This window comes from Bemisia tabaci, chromosome 4 (assembly GCF_918797505.1).
Source record: "Bemisia tabaci chromosome 4, PGI_BMITA_v3".
Classification (NCBI taxonomy): domain Eukaryota; kingdom Metazoa; phylum Arthropoda; class Insecta; order Hemiptera; family Aleyrodidae; genus Bemisia; species Bemisia tabaci.
Window position 1 is genome coordinate 53,431,738 of NC_092796.1, and position 22,200 is coordinate 53,453,937.

Here is a 22,200-nt window from a genome sequence, read left to right on the forward strand (position 1 = left end):
TTTGAGAAAGATTTCCCAACCTCTGTGCTGCGTGTATTTTGTCTTGTTGACTCCTCCCTGTCTAGAGAAAATTGAGTACCACTGGTGAAATGGATCCAGAATCCAAACTCTTAAAATAATTCGACGATAAAAAACATTCTTGATTCAATCGGACTTTTGTTGGAATCGAGAGAAAATCCTTTTAATTTTAGTTGATTACCTTTTGCTTCGAGCACAAATCTCGATAAATTTGTTTTCCACTGAACAAGAAAGTTCGCCTAGAATTTAATTGCTATCGTTTTCAGACTAAGCTGGACATGGAGCATGGACATGAACAAATGGAGATGTTGCATGTGTGAGGAATTTGCGATTTGAATATTAATTCTTACGTAAAAGTTTGCGAGAAACACGATGGTGCCGCTGGTTTTCTCTGAAATCAACTTCCAAGTTTAAAAAAAGCTCTTAAGTTGAGGCCAAAATAGAGTCCACATCTACATCAAGAAAAACTCTCCATGCGAAGATAGGGAGCAAATACATTAGCAGGGGTTGCCGTGTTTTCAGTTTTAGAGTCCCCAAATAAAGTGGCAGCCCTGTCAATGTATTTGCTCCCTATCTTTGCATAGAGAGTTTGCCCTGATGTAGGGGGACTCTCAGGATAGCGTAGGATATCCCTTCCACTTTGAACTCAACTTGAGAGCTTTTTTTGAGCTTGGGAGTGTATTTCAGAGAAAACCAGTGGCACCATCGTGTTTCTCGCGAACTTTTACATAAAAACCAGTAGTCAAATCGCAAATTCCTCACACATGCAACATCGCCATTTAACGATACCCGCTCATCCTTAAAAGCGAGAGTGGGGCTCAATTCGAAAACTGGCAACCCGAGTAGTGGTGCTAATTTATTGGCTGGGGGTTGGCGACCAGCGGGAGTCCCATCGGAAGGGCTCTGCAGTGGGTTTAAACTACTCTGCGATAATAAAGCGTGTTTGTAGGATAAATATTTAGCATAAACAAATACTGGGAATCAATGGGCTCCAAAAGGTACAAGAAGAGCTTCGGGCCCGTTACGGCCGTGCACGTTCCCTCGCTGGCTGCTCTATCTACGCTTGTCCGTCCGTGTCCGAGGTCTCCGCGCCGCGCACACTGAATACTTTATTGTGTTTTTACAGCTGAAGTTGCTTCGTCGGTAAACACATTGACCGACGCACAAAGGTACTGGCCGAAACTATTAGACTGGAACTGCGAATTTTGATGGTAATTTCCTCGAAATACCCTATAGATCCTTCCTTACCCCGAAATTTTTGTTGTTTTTTCTTTTTCCGTAACGCTAATTTCTAGCAATCTGGGTTTTTTTCCGCAAGTTTTCCCACTTCACTGGAGGAAAAAAAAACGCATTGGATCTAGAGTCCAGACTCTTGAAAACATTGAAAAGAAAAAATACTCTCGAGTCGATCAGATTTTTGCTTAAATCAAAAGGAAATCCACTCAAATTAAGAGGCTGGGTTCTTGATTTAAGCAAAAATCTGATCGACTCAAGAGTATTTTTTTTTTGTCGATGTTTTTAAGAGTCTGGACTCTAAATCCAATGTGTTTTTTTCCAGTGCCCCTGAAATTTTTTTGTTTTTTATTTTCTCTTAACGCTAATTTCTTGCAGTCTGGGTTTTTTTCGCAAGTTTTTCCCACCTCCTATATTCTTCTAAAAAGTTAGGTTTACTTGTTCAAGTTTATTCCTAACCAGTATAACCTGTACAGCAAACTGTACAACCATTTTTACTCTTATTTTTAATGTCAATACCGTTAATGTATCATTTTTTTCTTCTTCGCTGTATATTGATGCCTTAATCATAAGGTAGTTGCTAGTTATTAATCGTTATTCTGCAATCTCATTTTCAATGTATATTGTTTCGAAAAATAAAGTATATTATATTGACTTTTTGATTGAAACTGCAAATTTTGATGGTAATTTCGGCGAAATCTTAATTTTAAGCGGTGGTGTTTACATTTAATTTTACGAGAAAACCAATGCATTCGCTTTAAAACTGCAAATGCCACTGCTGTATAGACAAAGATATTATACGGTTAAGGGTTCCATACTATGCCCGACTTTTCCCGTTCCCACTGTGTGACGCCTGGCTTCGGATTCGGTCTCGAAGTCGGTTTCGGCCGTTTTGTTTTTTGAGTACCCGCGAAAAAAGTGAGAAGCGCCCGGTGACGTTCGGATGGGACGACCCAGAAAAGAGCACACACTTGCAATGCAAACTTGCCGGCTACTTTGAAGGAAAATTTACACGGAAGTGATGCTGGTGAAAAGAAGGTAGCTGAATAAACTATTATACACGCTTTAAAAATGTCGATCTTAGGAGTCGAACGTTTTGCGTGCCATATCTATCGAACTTTTCGATTTTGCAAACCGAACTTAATTGTAAGAGATAACAGTCGTCTTAAGTTATATTGTGCGTCCTTTTTTCCCCCTGTGAAGGTAATTTTGTTGTTGTTGTTGTTTTTGTTGCGTCTTGACTAAACGATATGTTTTTCTTGACAGATCCATTCTTTCTGAAATTTTACTGCTATATCCGAACATGATCTTAGTTTCTATCCATCAACTATCAACTGAGGGGCTTGGATGACAAGGCGCATAAGTGCAGTTTTTGTTATTTCGAGAGATACGTGTTTGAAGTCTCAAAATTTCATGGATCCTCATAGCTTCAAACTGACTTTTTGAGGCTCAAAAATTGGAAATCGGGGGCGAATTATTCACAGAAACTGCATCGAAACTATTTTTAATCGAATTTTTTGTTATTTCGAGAAATACGTGTTTGAAGTTTCGACATTACATGGATCCATATAGCTTCAAACTGACTCTTTGAGGCTCAAAAATTGGAATTCAGGGACGAATTATTCACAGAAATGGCATCAAAACTATGTTTACTCGAAATCATTAATATTTCATTTTTTTCAGAAACTGCACTTAAGCGGCTTGTCCTCCAAGCCCCTCAACATTTTTGGAAAATCGACTTCTTTAGAAAATTGGTGGGAAAATCGGAAGTTTAAATTGGACACCGTGTATCAGAAGTGGAGGGAGTTGACCGATACAGCACTGCGAGGTTCCTTATCCACAACTCGCAGGAGCGTTTTCGAAGGGAGTCGCTCGGTGAATGGACCTGAAATTCGAGTGTACTGAATTCTAATTAGCCCCCATAAAACCCCACTCGGGCCCCGATGGGCCGGGAGCGATGAAAACCATTAATAAATGGCGAGAGGCTGACCGTTGAGTGCTCACCGTCCAACAGTCCGCGAGACCTCCGACCATAAATCACATTCATCATTTTCTTTTATCTTCTGCGTTTCGTACCCGCTTTCCTCCCCCTCCCCCTCCCCCGCTCCGATACCGCGGCGGAGTTGCTGTGTTGAACCCGAGGTCCGCGGATACACTAGTTTGCTAGTGAATCATCCATAACAGCCCTCCGGAAAACAAGTTGCTTTAAAAACGTTTTATTTGAGGTTTTGAACGAATTTTAGATATAATTGAAAAATGTATCCTATATATTAAAATGCAAAGTTCCGAATCTTGGGGCATTAACTTTGAGAGAACCACCGGACCGATTTGCGTGATCTTTTTTTTAAATGAAAGCCCCTGAGCTGTAGATTTGCAGGCTGTGATCGTTTTTTCGATTTTCTCAAATTTTCTCCCATAATTTTCTAAAATTGTCTTCGATGCATTAAAACGGAGGTCCGAATCTTTGGACGTTAACTTTGAGAGAACCACCGGACCGATTTGCATGGGGTTTTTTTTAAATGAAAGCCTGTGATCTGTAGATTTACAGGCTGTGGTCGTTTTTTCGATTTTCTCAAATTGTCTTACTTTTATCGACGAGTGAAGTTTAGCTGGGCTCAAATTTTCTCCCATTTATTCAGACTAAAGTCCGCATTTTGGGGCATTAACTTTGAGAGAACCACCGGACCGATTTGCATGGGGTTTTTTTTAAATGAAAGCTTCTGATCTGTAGATTTGCAGGCTGTAATTGTTTTTTCGATTTTCTCAAATTTTCTTACTTTTATCGACGAGTAAAGTTCAGCTGTTTCGAGCGGTCATCTGGCCGCTACCTGCTTGCCCGTCCCTAGATACCCCCACTAGGGTCTCAGCCACCCCTCCCACCACGTTCTTTCGGCTATCTCCGTTTTCTTTCGTATAGCTTTCCTCCCGCCAACCTCAAAGAAGGTTTGGGTCGCATTGTCGTTCGTCACTCACCACCCACATTCCGTCGCAATCTCTCAGCTACTCCGCTTCACCACTTCTTGATAGGCATCCTGGCGGTTTGACTGACCCTGACTTATTAACTGCAGCGGTGCGCACACGTATTGCTAACAACATGTATTGTTATGGACATTTCATTCTTATTTGGACCGCGTTAAACAGAAAGGAACCAAGCCACATCAGCTATTGCCAAATTTAACAGGGAAATTACATTTTTTACGAAAAAACGCCTGTGCAGATTCCTTTGCAAATTTCAAGGAATTTGCTTTGTATTATGGAAAAAATTCACGGAGATTTGCACAGAAATCCGCACAACCGTTTTCATGTAAAAAATTAAATCGCCCGATTAAATTTGGCAATAGCTGATGTGGCTTGGTTCCATTCTGTTTAAACGCGGTCCATTTGTTCTTTTCTCTTTCCAACTTTGTTTAAAATTTGCTTCGTTTCTTCCTCTCTCTTTATTTTGTTGGTCGGTCGACTACGTTGATCGGCTTTTTGCTATTGAAAGCACATTAAGACTTCATGGATTTTCAATATCATCATTTGATCTTCCGGAATTGCTTCCAATTAACCTGAATCTTCAAGGGTCGGAGCCTGACTCTCCTCCCCCTAAAACTATGATTCCATGATTTCTGCCGCTAACCCAGAGCAACATCAAATTATTTCTGAAATAATTAGTCTCATCCAAAATCCATCTTACACGTGTAATGCGATTTTCATTGATGGTCCAGGAGGATCGGGAAAAACTTTCGTTTAAGAATGTCTTACTGCGTATTGTACAAAGGAAAACTTAGACGTCATCTCCGTTGCTTGGACAGGTATCGCCGCATCGTTGCTACCTAACGGTCGGCCGGTTCATAGCAAATTCAAAATTCCTTCGGTTCTGAATGAGAATTCTGTGTCGAGTCTCACGGTTAGCTCAAGAGAGGCTGAGACTATTCGGAAAACAACGATCATTTTTTGGGGTGAAGCTCCCATGGTTATCACGCATGCTCTGGCATGCATCGACCGACTTCTTAGAGAATGGGTAATGATATCCCTTTTCGAGGAAAAATTGTCGTCTAGGGTGGTGATTTTAGACAGGTTTTACCCGTTGTTCCGCATGCTTCTCGCCAAACATTGGTGCAAAATGCAATCAAATTCTCACCACTTTGACCTCTTTTCAAAATCAGAAAACTTACTCAAAATATGAGAACTTTGCAAGACGAAGCGGAGTTTGCAAAATTTTAACTCGAAATAGGTGATGGTGTTTACCTTTCTGCTAAAAAAGGCCATGCCGGAATTCATTGATTTACCGACAAGCAGTATTACTGAAACTGATATTATTACTGAAATTTATGGAAAAGATAGCTTCCTCATGTTCGAACGTAGATTTCACAAACTGCGCAATTCTGGCCCCTAAAAATAAGCATTGCAATGAAATTAACGACAAGGTTGTTGAAGTTCTTTCAGGTGTCTCTAAAACGTACTTCAGTGTTAACAGGCTCATTGTAGAGGAAGAGGGAGAGGCTCTCAATTTTCCCCTCGAATTCTTGGACAGTCTTAATCTTAGTGGCTTACCACCGCATAAACTCACACTTTTGGAGGGGGTTTTTGTCATGCTTTTAAGAAACCTCAACGTTTCTAAAGGTTTATCGAATGGTACCCGATTGATCGTCTGGAAACGTTATGAAAATTGTCTTGATTTGCAGGTCATTTCCGGCGAGAAGGCCGGTGAAAGAATTTCACTGCCAAGAATTGATTTGTCACCTGCAGACTCCTCTCTCCCTTTCTCTTTTAAGAGGCGACAATTTCCAATTCGCATTGCGTTCTGCATGACCATCATCAAAGCTAAGGGTCAAACACTGAAGCGAGTCGGCATTTATTTACCCCAAACAGTTTTTGGCCATGGTCAAACTATATGTTGCACTCTCACGAGCTACATCGTACAAAAATTTTGAAGTCCAAATTCTTCCCAAAGGCAACCGTACAAAAAACATCGTGCACAAAGAGGTGCTTCGATCTTTTATAAATCCCAAAAGCCTCATAGTCATTAGAAAATTATCAAAAAATAAAAATAAAAAAAAATTTAAACAGTAACACAAAAAAAAGAAAAACTAATAATGCGAGCTTTTTATAACATTTTTCGGTAGAATGGCAGTCTCCACCCTGTAACGCAGAGAGGCAGTTAAATTCCTTGATCTTCTGCCGCAGAATCATCATCATTATTAAATAGATTCAACTAATCGCTCCGATTCCAAATAAGCTACTGCACCACCATTGCTAGCTGTGGAGGGCGCCCGTAGGGCGCCCGGAGCAGCTAGTTACCTTTATGTTATGTACCTACATGTTATACTATTTTTATAATAAATTTTGCCAACATGCTTTTCAATTCAGTCTACAACATTTCATTCCGACGTGGCAATAATGATTTATAATGCCCCTAAACATTAAAATGAATTACAATAGTAATGCCGCATTATAATGTCGTATTATACATCGCAACGATTCATGTCCTACTGATTATTGATTATTGTAAGATGAATTCTGTTTTCTCTGATTGTATGTTTCATACGTGCGAAGCAAGTACGGGTCACTAGAAACGTGGTTCGTACGGGTGGCTGATGAAATTGATCTTCGAATACCTTTTGATGAGCTAGGGAAATGGAACCATCTGCATCTCATGGACAATAAATAGTTGCCGTAATTAAGGTCATCCCGTGATTAAGGTGCCGTGATTTAAGTCATAAATTCTTCATCTAATTCTTGATTCATCTCCAAAATGTCTGCTAAAGCTTTCATGCGCTTCTCCTTGTATGCATGAATGAGCAAATTGGGTATCGAACAAGCGGACACTTTTTGAAAATTTAGATGATTCTGGACAATATCGTACAGAAGTCCACGAGCTGCAGATAGAACCATTACCTCTAGCTCATCAAAAGTTATTCGAAGATCATTCAACAACCTCTTTGACAAGTTGCAAAAACTTTTCGTTAACAATAGTGTCACACGGTACTAGGAATATTTACTATTTAACGAACCTTATATTTCCCTGACTCAGTCCTAAATTATAGAAGTATGCGTTACTTTTCCAGCAATCCAAAAAAACAATTATACAAAAAACCAATACCTACACTTTCAGATATAAAAATGCAAATTTTTTGCAGCCTCGCTAAACGACTTATCAACCAGAGATTTTTTAGGAAGCGGACCTCCAAAGAGCTTTCAAAATTAAAAGTATACAACAAGTGATAATGCCATGTATTCGCCATATCAAAGCCCAATACACATTTATACACCGGCTACGTAAATCTGCTAAGTTACAAAACATGAATCGACAGTTGTCGGATTGTACATCAATGACAAAATGTGTCTAGGCCCTCATTCTTGACTACAACTACTGCCCCCAGAGCCGCTCTCCGACGCCAATGCGTTGGAGCTTCCTGCATTTTTTTAATTTTAGAAGAAATACTTAATTTATCATGTAAAAAAGAATTCTCTGTAGAAATGTGAATTATACAGGGGTGTTTTAAATGATTTTTAGATCCTGGACGATTATTTATCTTGAAATTCTCAGCATGTCATAAAATACAGACTTTTTAACATTTAAATATGTATATGACTTATGAGAAGCATTTTAAGAGGAGGAAACAGAAGCATTTCGTAGCTTTGATGTGTTATTTGTACCAATATATTTAAAAATTTGGGAGCGCTTAGTATACATTTACAAAATATTTCGTTAACTGTCAACTAATTTCAATACCCTCCTAGGCATTTCATCAAATTCCTGATTTGACTAATAACCTGCCACACATTTGCTCCATGTACCGGAATAAAATATCTAATTTATTTTTTTAAAATATGAGCGTTTCAAAGATCATGACTATGCGCTCCTCTGCCCTTTAAATTTTCATTTTTTGTCCCAGTTCTGTTTGAAGAACGAGACGTTTTTTACTAACGCCTTGATACAACTATTCGTGCTCTAAGGATGCCCAAGTTGCATATACAACCAGTTGAAGGCGCTTGGGCTGCGCATTCACGCTTGAATACGCGATACACCACGCCGCGCCGGCCGTTTCTAATTCGCATGTTTGCTTGATCCATGACCCTGGACTTCGCCTGACGATGACTGATTAGTAAGTCAGTGAGGCAATTATCCTTCACTATTATTTATTATGAGATGGTATTCTTACTGTAAGCTCTCTGAATTCTTAAATTTTCATTTTTGGTAACAGCTCGTTCTACCATTGTCCTCTTCTACTGGGCCGAGTTCTATGTTTTTTCGGCTATCAGCAGGTGATGCTGCCTAGATGTGCTCGTTCTATTCAGATTTGGTGATTTTTTTATACATCGCGAAAAAGTTGTGAATTCGCCAGTTTAAACAACAAATATTCATTTTTTATTAGGGTTCGTTCTAAAAATCCACCGTATTGATTTTCATTTTTTTTTCGTGGCAATCAATTGCAGATATTCCGTAGATGAGCCATCTAAATCCACCCCCGTCCCCCCGCAGAATAGTGTGTAGTATAATAATTGAATTATCATTATTTAATATAATAATTTTTATCAACACTTCCGTTAAATATTGTTTGCTTTAGCGGATATAGTATCAATTTGTTTTTATTCCCATGCACTTATTTTCTTTTTTTCACTGCTAATTAGCGAAAATTGTTTGCAAAGAGGGAATATCACTTGACAACCTGCGAAATTTCTCCGCGTAAATCTTCAACGTCGCATCGCTCTTCGACTAACTTTCAGGACGCCCTTATACGGCTGTGAAAAAGCGGGCAGCAATAGCAACATACATGCGGTAATAAATTCAATGAAAAGATTAAGGAACGCGCTCGAGAGAAAGTAGCGCGAGTTTATGTTTAAGATTATAATAAGCCACTTATACGAGGTTGTCACGTGTACTAATTTCCCCATCCATTATTATCCAAACTTGTGTCCGAAATTAATGTTGGTTGAGCTAACCGTGGGAAAATTTTACATCAACTTCTTAGGGCTGCTCGTGAAATATACGTGACACTCTAGGGGTACGTAACGCTTGGAGCTGTATTTTTCCCTGTTTTAGGAGGATTTTAAATTTTAAATTTAAAAAATTTAATTTTTAAAATTTATTTGCTTAAATTTGTTTCTTAAATTTTATTTTGTTGCCTCTTTTTTCCTTATGGAAATATGCTCGAACCACTCAGTTTTCCTGTAATTTCTTCTTTCATGGTAGACTTGATTCACTTCTCTCACAAATAGGAAAACAGATGAAATACAGTAAATTGATTTGAAGGGAGTTTTTTTTATTCAGGAACATTCTATTTTAGTGTCGTTTGAAACCGGACGCAGGTTTAGAGGTTCATTGAGCTTGTTTCTACAGTGAGTAATAACATGAAACATTTTAATTAAGATTCTGTCTTTTCTCCCGTTTACATCAAACTTTTGGGGAATTGCCTAATTTGGAGAGAAATTTGGCAACTTATCTTCAGGAAAGCACCTTACGGGTGTTTTTCACGTTCATGATACTAGAGGGCGTATCTCAAAAAGTGGTAGAAAACTATGTAGTATGCACTCGTTGCGGCAATAATTATTTGCTTGGTGTCGCCGAATAGACAAACTATTACTCCTTTTTGTGTGCTGAAAGTGATGCGTATTCGCAGAGCTGGCAACTCCGGTTTGTTCGCGTCTTCCTCTATCTTGGAGACCCCTAACTCCGAGACGTTTATGTCTGTTAATTTATATTTGAGTGAAAAATACGCAGTCTGCGACGACTTTTCTCGCTTCCTCGCGGGACGAAGCTCTGTTTGAGGATGCAAGCGATAATGGAAACACGTTTTTCGGAGGCAGAAATATTAGCGCCGCGGCCATTAGTATTTCCGAATATGCCCGGGCGCAAATGTATTCCTCTGTCTTTAAATTTGTGCGCTCGTTTTCTTTTCGCATAAAACCATAAAAAAATATTTATTATGATCAACTTAAAATCTTTCCTCGTCTTTTCCGCTCACGTTTTCCCACCATATTTTAGAGTACGAAAAGTTCTCGTTCTTATCTTCAGTCCTCTCAGCTTTCTTGCATTTTTCCACATTCCGCTGACAAATTCTTTTTTCAACTTTTTTGCTCCATCGCAATAGTACTAATAAATAATTACTCGGAAACAAAACGTTTAGCATAAAAAATATTCCTCTGGAATAGTTCGTCTCAACCAAATATTCGGTCTGAAAAGATTTTGAAATACAGGAGAAAAATAAAAGTTCCACCACTCTATTCCACTAATATTTATTTTTAACAAATGTTCGTTAAAATACTGAAGTACGTGACCATACACCATGACGATGAACAATTTAACGTCGGCAAAAGTGCTATATATATTAATATATGTTATAGAAAATGTAATTGTTGAGATAGCCGTAAGGGACCATCCATAAATTACATAAATACCTAAGAGGATGGGGGTTGAGGAGAGCGTTACGCCATTTTGTTTTCACGTGTTAAAGGATAAGGATTTCGGCCACAAAGCGTTACAAAGGGGCGGAGAGGGGGTAAAAAATACCGGAAAAGTGCGTTACGTAATTTATGGATGACCCTTGACTGACCAAAAAAAATTATATAAATGGAAATAGATTCTTGAAGGCCTCTATTTTTTAACCATTCTGAATTGCATATAACTCAGAAAAGGTACCTGCTGAGAGTGTGAAGAAGACTTATTTATAAATGCATCTAAATCGGTGTGGTGGCTCAACAGCTGCAGCATCTAAAAGAAACTCGCAAGTTTTTCTTGTGAGGATGTGAATGGCCATTTTAATCGCATAATTCGTCTACTCACAGTTTCTCTAGGATTTCTTCCGCCACAGATACAAACCCCAGAGAGCACAAAATTGGTTTAAATAGTCTTATGAAGTACTTGAGGAGTTTACGGTGCCAAGAATAAATTAAAGTAACTCTTTAGTTATTTTCGCCTATATGTGTTGGGACTACCGTTGTTTTCTAGGCCCAGGCAGCCCTAAAATAATATCCTAATATGGCTGTTTCAATTACGAATGGGGGTTTAGGTCTCCTTTATTTTTCTGAAAGCTGCGCACTCCAGGATAAAAGTGAAGCAGCCATACTTAGGTACTCGTATCCCATGGTCATAAACCATTGTATAGGGTAAAGAAAGGAGATACCAGAGTACAAATTTTTCCAATTATTACCTACATTATTACAGCGCACGTTTTTCCAAAGAGGCAACAGTCGTTGACGATTTTTTTTATGTCGTTTGAATCGTTGTTTCGGTGCAAAATTCTTAGAGCCAAACTAATTAAATCAGATTTACTGTCAAAGCTAAGCCCTCTGTGAAATTAATACACAGGTTAAAAGAAAAGCAGTTTCATTGAAAAAATGTTCGAGCTTAAAGGCAAAGATATAGACCTTGAAATAAATACAATTAAAACCCTGATCCGTCCAGTTAAGTGAGGGGATTACAAGAGCTTTGTGCGGAGCGGGCAAGTGCTTCAGTGAAGCCATTCGAGCGAGGTGGGGTTAGCCGTGACATCGGGGAAAATGGGAAATGGGAGTTTGCGTTGCTGCGAGCGGCATCTATGGGACTCGGTGGCGAAGCTCGTCGCAAATCATAATTAGAGTAAAGCGTGCGTTTTGCTCTAATTACGAGTTCGATAGCGGCGGTGAACCGGGCGATCCACTATTTAAAATATCCCAGAGAGAAGATATTAGCGCTTCGCTCGGCGGTCATAAATAAAGATTCAAAGTTAATGAGTAAATTGCACATTAAAACAGCTCTTCGTCGGATGCGATGCGAGCGAATCGAGTCCCAATCGTGGTCATTGCGATTTGCGATGTCTCCGGAGAAGGATTTTTCTATCCCTCTCTATCTATATCTTCTCTTTCTTTCTCTCATTTTGACCCGCTGGCTATCTCTCAGTCTTTCGAATAAAAGAGCCTCATGCAAAAACTGCCATCTCCTCCGTACTGCCGTGCTAAAACGCCGCATAAACCTGGAGGTGTTGCTAAATTTCTTTAGAGAAAATACGAATTTTTGAGAAAATAGGTGAATATTTTTCCTCCAAATTTTCAGAAAATTTTGACCGCACTCTAATCTAAATTATCTGAAAATTTCCAGGAAAAATTTGCATGACATTCCTCAAAAATACATATTTTATCCGGGGAAATTTGGCAACTCCCTAATATTCATACTTACGGCGTTTTTCCTTAGCCCGGCAACGTAGCTCTGATTGTTCTCATTTTTTAGCATGATATTTTCATTTACCAAAGAATCTTATTTGTGGAAATTTCAAGTCCAAAAAAATGTTCTCGCGCAAAGGTGTTTCCTTGGAAATTTTAATAACACATAGTGCGACACACACAAAAAAAAACAAAAATGGCAACGTTGCCTTGTTGCCTCAAAATTTTCGGCAACGCAAAAAGGAATGTAGGAAAACAGGTCAGTGTAGGTCTGCACCTTTAAAAACACAGTGGATTTGTTAGTTGATTCTTATGTAAACTTTAACGCCGTGACCGGAACACCATGACATTAGTTTTTTCTCTTTATTTACCAATAGTAAATAATAATAACTCTGGAAATGGTGCAATTACATTTAAAAATGTATTGCAAATGAAAATTAGTTCAAATATTCTTTTTTACAACATACCTTTTACACGAAGTACGAATAATTATGGTTCCATAATTTGAACTTTGTACGCATAGAAAATGAAAAGCTCAACCGCATGGCAACAATAGAATGAGCTCTTGTTGAAGGAGATTGTTGTGGGTTGATGAGTGCCGTGATATAGGAAAGAAAGAAAAGAGAGACCGGGAGGGGTGGCGAAGAGGAAGCCAGATCCAGGGAGGAAGAGAGAAGAATAGGAACGATCCACTCCTCATTACGATAAAAGGCCGAGTTATCATAAACTGGTCCCGTTTCCCTGAAATGAAAAGTTTTATCGCGCAAATGAAACGAAGGGATTGATTTATTGTAAAGTACTCGACGGCGGCGTTGTCAAACGGAGAAACTTTCTCGGAATTTCTGGAGGTTCGCGAAACCCAGGGTCCGATGAACTTTCAGGGCAATAATCCAGCCTGTAAATGTCAGGAAAAACAGGGCAATTTCATGACGAAAACGAGATATTGATGAGTAAATTTGGAAAATGCTTATCTCTAATGCAACGTTGAATAATCTCCGATTCAGTTCTATTTTTTCAAGGAAGACTAATGAAACATTTCCTTGCAATTCTATGTGACTTGTACAGGATTTGCAAATATAATTCATAGAGAATGTCTTTAGAAACTGTTGATCAGTTTTCCTTTTTAAGAGATAAAACATGAGTAAAGACGTAGAGTGTCGTCGTCTCAGGTACGCTTTTTCCGACGTTAGCTATCGATATACTACTACTACCTACTTTCTTCTTCTCCTCGGATTTTTAAACATTTGATTGCGATAAGTGTAAAGAGATCGAGGTTAAGAATATTTTGCATTTATCTAAAGCGAGAAAGATCTCATTTTTCCTTCAAAAAGATAAAAAAGCAACCATTTTGCAACAATGCATCCAGGTATAAAATGTTGAAGTTTCACTTTCGCAATGCAAAAATAATCATCTCAATCATATTGAATAAAAATCTTCACGGTAAATCTGGGGTATTTGCATTTTACCAGCTTCCTTATTAAAACTTCTTGTTCTTGTTCTTCTTCTTATTCTACTTCTGTTTCTTCTTCTCTAGCATTTGAGGTTATCTGTCACATAAAAACAATGGACAGTAAATCGTATGACAAGTTTTAAGTATCATAATAATTTTTGTCCCTGGCTTACAATTCATTTTTGTCATTTTTTTGGTACTTACTAAATAAAGTTGACTTAGTATATGCACATCAAAAACCTCATTTAGTCATATTGTTGTTAACCAAGGAACTTTTAGAGACAGAGTATTACTCCTTCAACGGAAAATTGTAAAAATCATCTCAGCAAGTATGCTAAAACCAATTTACGAAATCTTTTTTTTTCAACTTGAATAAAGGTTTCCCAAACTTGAATAAAACATACGACTGTTGCAAAGATAATTGATTGCAGCGCCTTTTTCCGAAAGGGCTCAAGCATATTAGAAACTGATGAGCCTTGAAAGTCATGAAAGGTAAAGGCATAAAGTTTTTGCGCTTGGTTCTTTCGTAAATAAATGGATTCAGTATTGACTCAATATCGATGCGCGCTCCCGTAGTTTGAAGCGCCTTCACTTGACTGGGTAGGCAACATAACGACGTTGAAGCGCGAATAGTTATCTCATGAGAATCTTGTCTTCTTTAACGAAAAAACGAGGAGCTGTATGCTCCTTTTGCGATAGAAACTGCCAAAGCTATTCCAATACAAAAAGCTTCCAGTCGTACATTGACAAATTCACTGTTTGAAACCATTTTTTTTATTTATAGTTCATTTGAATATCTCTTACCCTTGTAAAATAATCCAATGTAATAATGATGTAAACTTTTGGGAAAAAACTTATGAAATACTTTTTTATGAAAAAAAGGGAGATACAATTGCAGAAGCAATTATGTTTACCAAGAGTAAGAACATGCCAGGAGTGTGTTTCACGAGTTATTAACTGAATTATAACAATATCGCAAAATGCATTAGTTTACATGATTAAAAGCAATATATGCGTGCTTATTCGGAAACAAGTTGGACAAATGTGTAGCTAGCAATAAAAAGAAATATTTGCCAAGAAAGGTGCGGAGATGAAACTTTGTACCGCGCTTTATCTCCGATTTAGTTTTATCCATGATTTTCAAACGGAAGTGACTTTTATGTCGCGTCATGGGCTCGAAAACACAAGTATAACTGGATATTAATTTTTATTATTTTTTAACAGACATACACGTGACTGTGCTAAACTTGAATCATTTCAAGTGTGAATTTTAGTTCGTGTAAAATATTGAAATAATTTTTAGCTCAGAGAGAGCTCCCATGTAAATTTTTTAAAGAGTCTCACTCTCTCGAAAAGTGGCAGCTGCTTACGGTTCTCTACGCTCTTTCTATAAAAATCAGTATTTCATCACTTTGGCAAAGCTTTAACTGCAAGTTGCGTTGGTTTCAGAGCAAATTTGTGCATATCCAGAAATGCAAAAAGCTTGCTCGGGAAAAGTTTCTAAAAATTTTCAAATATCCTTTGTCCAGTCTATGATCCCCGAATTTTTCAATTTATGAGTCTCTAAAATACTATTTACTCTGGTTCCTATGTCATCCTCCTTTTTACAATTTGAATTGTCATATGGAATGTTTCGGGGAACTTTATCGAGGAATTTTGACCAGCTTAAAATCCAAAGGGCCACAAACGGACCAAGCATATAGCAATAAAATATTTCTTTGTGAGAGAAAAAGTTGATAAAAAACAAAAGCTACCCGAAAGGCTTCTTCAAAAGAAAATATTGCTGCTTCAATGACAAAACCATTGAAGGAAAACCGGCTAAAAACATTTGAGGACTTATATGTAACAATGGCGGATTTGAAAAATGACCTTTTCGAAACACATTCAATAAACTGTTTTGGCATTGAGAAAATTTTAAAAAATACTTGAGATGTGATCTTCGAGATCTGTACATTATGTTAGAGCCAAACATATTAAATTTTTGTGTGAACAAAACAGTTTTTTAAGCGTGTTTCGAAAATGTAATTTTTCACATCCGCCATTGTTACATATAAGGCCTCATTTATTGTTAAACTTAAAATGTAAATAGAGTGTCAAATAAGGGTAGTTATTGAGGAATTTTGACAACCTATAATCACACGTTATTGAAAACTTTTATATTTATCATATAACCTATCAGAGATTAAATAAATCATATCAAACCTGACTTTTTTTAATTTAACGCCTGAAAGCTGCAACATTTTAGAACGCGACTCAAATGTGAGCCTTCAGAGTCTGTTGAGCGTAAAATGATGCCCCTGTGTGAAGTAAGGTCGGTGACTTTACGTTGAAATTTGGCAATATGGCAGACAATTTCATGAATCTGAACTTCGCCGACCGCAATTCCTCCATTCTCGTTGGCGCTCGAAGTTCTGCCTCTACTCGGAGTCTCAATTGGATGCCGCAGCCCTTATCTACCGGGAGCAACCCTAGCCTTAGGAATAATTAAGAGCTAAAAATATATTTTATAGTGTTAATTACGAGACAATTTGACGCTGCTGCACCTTCTTACTCCGCGCTCGCTCGCTCTGAAACGGCAGATATTTAATAAATTTTTCGTCTTTAATTATTATACGCCCGACTCTTCCCGCCACCGCCGAATATGAATAACTCTTAATCCTTTCTGCGCTTTTGTTTTTTGTTTGGAACATTATAGTTCGTATTTGATAGTGATTCGATGTATCGCGACGGAGCGCGCATTGGCGCCTACAAACCTAAGAGATACCTCAAGCATTGCGCAATGCGTGAAGTATCTGCTTAGGTTTGTAGGCGTCGGTGCGCGTTTCGTGCTGGCAGCACATCGCATCACTCCGCCTTATGCTAGGGCCTATTATTTAAACTCGCGGAGTCAGTGTTTTTCAACTCATGATTTTTATATGTTTGCACACTCTGCATGGATTACTTTAATTTAAATTGATAAAAAAAAATGTAATGTGAAGGAAAATTTAATGTGTGTTATGTAAATATTAAGGTGTTTCCTTGTCGTATTTAATGATTTTCAAAGCACATTAATTTTTTCTTTTATATTTTGTGCTTTTACTGTGCTGCAGCGTGGTGTGAGCGCAACCAAACACTCAAAATAGGACGTATTTGACTCTGAAAGATCGATGTACAAATGGGCTAAAACCGAAGATTGCGTGCTTCTCGGTTTTTCCCCTCTTTTATTCATTTGTGCATAGTTTCTTTCGACACAACTACTGCTCATTGACTTTAATATCGATGCCATTGCTTGGAAAAGGTTTTACAAATATTTGCCACGTTTTAAAAATGTAAATGTTTTTAAAATAAAGTAATATTTTCATTAAAAAAAAGTATTTATAAGGTTTATTTTTCATCGAAAATTTCAAGGATGGAAATAAAACCAAATATTCACCCATGACAATTTAAAAAGATTGATCAAAAGAAGGAAATAACATTTCATTTAAAAAATGAGTTACCACAACAACTCTTCCGTCTCTCTCAATTTTCTCATTTCATTATTGTCAAAACAATTTTACATACGGACTAAAATATGACACTTGGACCAAGTCACTGTTGCTTATTTCACGCGTTGGATCAGAAAAACGAGGGAAAATCCTGATGAATTTACGGCGTTCTTCCTGAGCACGACAGTACAATAGTTAGTCATAACCTACCTCCGTTGTCCATCCCAACGACCGGCTTTCACCAATAGGATCCCTCCATACCCCGTCTGTCTTCTTTGTCTACAGCTTTGTCTATCAATTTCAATAATCGGCCCGGTGGTGGGCTCAGTTCGGCAACGCAAGGAACATCCATGTCGGCTGTAATTGAAGTCGACGCCGGTATAATTATCCGCGAGCGAGCGGAGCAGATTGTAATAATATATTCGAAAAATCGCGGCGGTGAAGACCTTAATATCAGCCGAGGAAGAAGCCGCAGCCCGAAGCTAACGAAAGGGAGGGGGGCTGTGGGGGGGGGGGGGGGGCTGAATTTCCTCGCGAGCGGGAAACGGACGGGGCGCGATGCGATGCAGGCGGCCTACGGAGTCAGGAGGCTAGTAAACAACAGTTAAAACAAACTGTTCCTCACCCCTCGCGGTACCGGGGCAACTATTCCGAAGATCTGGGCCACAAAGCAATAACGCCCCAAATTACTTTTTTCCAGACCCCCCCCCTCCTCATCCCGTTTGAGCTCCCTCCCTCCCTCGTCGCTCATTTAAAGGAAAGCAGTGTCGCTTCTTTCCTTTGCTTTTGCTCTCTCCTCGCTCTCTCTTCTCCCCATCTTCGGGCCGCCTCGTCTTGCACTTTTAACACGGGTCTTCACACGGCGTTTATTAGTTTGAGGGCGAAGCTCGAGAGAGTATCGGTAACTCCTTCCCGATAAAATATCAGCGATTCTTTGCTCTGTGCTCGCGCTTTCGGATGAACCTGCTTATTAATCCTGCTCCACTCTCCATTTTTCTTCATCCCCCGTTTCTCTCTCTTCCCTCTCTGTTTGCCGCAAACTTCAAGGCGGTCCTCTCCTTTGCACTTAATGAGTTGCCGAGAATTACGATTTGCTTAATTTGTTCGCCGTTTTTAATCCTCCGGATGAGATACTAAGCTAGCTGTCTCGACTCATTCTAACGCCGTTTTTCGCCGATGAATGTTGCCAATTTGCAACTTGCATCCCCGTCGGATGATTTGTTAAAACGGAGTGGGGCATTCACACTAATGTGAGACAAGCGCTTTGAGGTAAAATAATGTTAGCTCAAATCCAAAAGCCAATACTAAATCCACAGAGTTGGAGGTACTGAAATTAGATGGGTTTTGCTACTGAAGAAACAATGATCATATGAAATTGTGTATGAAACACAGTAGTATCAATTTTTTTTATCCTACACGGACTAAAAAACTTCGTGCGTGGGACCCGAAGTTTAGGTCATATAGATCTCTGAAGTTTTCGGATTGAGCATCTGAACACTTTAGGTCCAGCTGCTGAGGTTTAGATCACACATCTGAAACTTCAGTTCTTACATCTGAAGTACTTCGGTTTTCACATCCGAAAAACTTCGGTTCTCACATCTGAAGTACTTCAGATGTAAGAACTGGAGTTTCAGATGTGTGATCTAAACCTCAGCAGCTGGACCTAAAGTGTTCAGATGCTCAATCCAAAAACTTCAGAGATCCATACGACCTAAACTTCGGGTCCCACGCACGAGGTTTTTTTCTCCGTGTAAATCGATGTTTTTAACCTATAAGAGTTTTCAACGTGGAGACTAAATTCTTGTAGACTAGCGCGTTCAAGGAAAGTCCAACTCTGTAATCAGTCAAATTCTGTAGTTGAACTATGTGCCTATATCATTGTGCAATCTGTCAGCAATCTCTCAATCTTGTAATTTTAAGCCCAACAGCATGGTAATCGTGCAAACATATGAAGGATATCGTGCGTATCTCTGCAGGAAGAATCAGACTAATTACATAATGGGCTCCTTCTAGTCTCAATTTAAACCCGATAATTATAAGCAACTCAACGCGGAGAGATTTCTGTGGAATACGAATTTAATTTTATTTGAAACCAATTATATTAACGTTCTTTTCAGAATTTTACCAGAGAGCTATCAATCAAACTCGCAAAATCTTATAAATTTCCCCCCTTTTTTGCCGAATAATGTTAACTATGTTCGATAGTTTATAATAATGGAGGTCATAGATTATGACCTGTGTGGAAGTCATTTATAACCTATAAATGACTTCCACGCAGATTCGGCTGGTCGTAATATATGTGTCTTATAACAGTCTTTTGAAACTAAAATGATGGAGGAAATTATTCATCGTGTTTAGTTCATCGGTCTCATCAAATGTCGGTTGGATTTTCATTGATTGCCGCAAGCGACCATAGATCAGCGAATGAGCAAGAAACGTTATTTGACCCAGCTAAAATCACACGCATCGGGGGTTGGATGGGCCTGGTACGTACGAGCTTTAGATACAGGTCAACAAATACACCATTAAAAAGGAATCAGAAATCCAGTTGTAAAAAAAAGGTAAAAAATCGAGTGTCAATACAGCCGAAGGTAGGAAAGACGTATTTGGGCCTCGTTTCTAAACTTTTCTCCCGAATCTGAGCGACACTTCATTGACAGCATAGAGTGGAGTATTCCGAGTTCACAATTCGCACCGTCGCGCCTTCAATTTTTTAGATGCGACACGGACATCCATCAAGCACCAATAGTTGTATCTTTGCACAGTCATCAACGCGCAACCTTTCCCATGCTCTAATTCCATGTCTTGATGTTTCTATTCGTCTTATTTGCAGGAGTTTCTCATAGGCAACGCGCTAGTATTCTAACAAAAAGGTAAAAATTCAAAAAAATTGTATTTCTCACCTTCAAAAACATAGATAATACCTTTAAAAAATCCCCATCAAAATTAATGTATTTAAATACGGGTCAATACGACACGATTTGGGACTTTGAGTCTAAGAAATGTTCTCGGGCATTTAGGGGTTGAAGGCTGAAATCGCCGTGCATATTGGGTTACTTTGAAGAGTGAGTATGACATGGTACTAATATGTCAAATTCGACTCAGCAAATGGGACCAGCTCCTCAATTTCAATGTTGGATGACAGGGCTGATGTAATTCTCTTCGGTGCAAACAAGGTTGATATTACATGTTGGAACATGGATGGCTGACATGAGAGCACTCCTACACCTACACGTAGGCTCATGTGTTTATTTGCACACTTCCCCGCCCAAGGACACTCGCAATACGTGAACGTGTAAGCAAAACAGGCAATTCATCCGCGGTTGCAAAGTTTCCTACTTAAATCAAATATTTAGTATGCATCTCGATTTGTACTGTGTTCCTAGGAATGAATCCATGGCATGAAAATTGCCTACATTTTAGTTTAAAAAAATTGGAATGAACCAATATGAATAGTGCTTGGTCGTGAGTTCTTTTATTTCAAGAATTTATGAATAGATATTTTATTCCTCTCTACAAATTGCCCTAATGATTCTTTCAGTCGTCTTTTTCAAAATCTGCTCCTTCGTCTTGGTAGTTTTGCCGTCCTCCAAAATTTACCAATATGGGTCGCAGTTCATGTAACCTCCGAAGCCGCCTCTGCTTAAAAACCAAGTGAGCACTTATTTATACCTCAAGAATGTTTTGTCATTGTCCATGAACAAAATCCGACCGTGGACAATTAATATCACTTCTTTGGTTTATTTTCTCGGTCATCTTCATCTGGATAGCGTGAAAACTTTGTCTTACCGATTTTTCTATTTGGTTGATATTTATTTATTCACCACGACCGTTTCGAGCTAAGTGTTAATCGTCAGGTGTTTAAAAAATTTAATCACATTACGTTTTTGCGAAAATCGAACTCGCGATCGCGAAAACGTATTATGATTTTAGTTTTTTAACTTTTTAAACTTCGAGCTGTCAGCTCGAATTTGCCGTAGTGAATGAATAAATATCAACCAAACCGGTAAGAATACGTTTTCACACTATCCTGAGTGGACAATCAAGCAAGATGCAAATCTAATCATTATAATAATTACGCTCTCTCATCATATGCCGCCAAAATTAATTTGTACAAAGACAATCACCAGCTGTGACTCCTAGCAAATATATTGACGCTTTTCAATGCACAATTAATGCAAACTTCCTGCTCATAAAAAAGTCAAAATCAATTCGAGTTAAATCGCGCACTAAACTTTACCATGACAGTCTCTGCAATATGAAAAAGGGACAACCTCAGTACTCAGTTGCGGTAAGTTGTTTACACTATGAAGAATGCAGGACGGGAAAGGAGGAATGTTTATTGAAAAGTCGCGATTTGACTCAAGTAGATTCGTATAATTCATGCGAGCAGAAAATTCAAATTTTCGTAACCGATGCTAAATTAAACATTAATACCTTGGCTGCGAGTTGCAATTTGAAAAATTCACGTCTAAGAAATCGTGTTCCACGTAGAATTTTAAGGGAAACCACTGAAACAGGGTGCTTAAATCTGCTCGAGTCCCGTGGTCCATTCATACACTGGAAAAAAAAACACACTGGATCTAGAGTCCAGACTCTTGAAAACATTGACAAGAAAAAGGACTCTTGATTCAATCAGATGTAAGCTTAAATCAAAAGGAAATCCGCTCAAATTAAGAGGCTTGGTTCTTGATTTAAGCTTAAATCTGATTGAATCAAGAGTATTCTTTCTTGTCGATGTTTTTAAGAGTCTGGACTCTAGATCCAATGTGTTTTTTTTCCATTGTAGATGGAAAAGTAATCGCATCGAGGGAACAAGGAAAATCCCTCAAAATGAATCGTTTCCAGATGACTCTGCAACGGCGCTTTCATCGTAAGGTTTCACTCGCGAATTGTATGCATAAATTG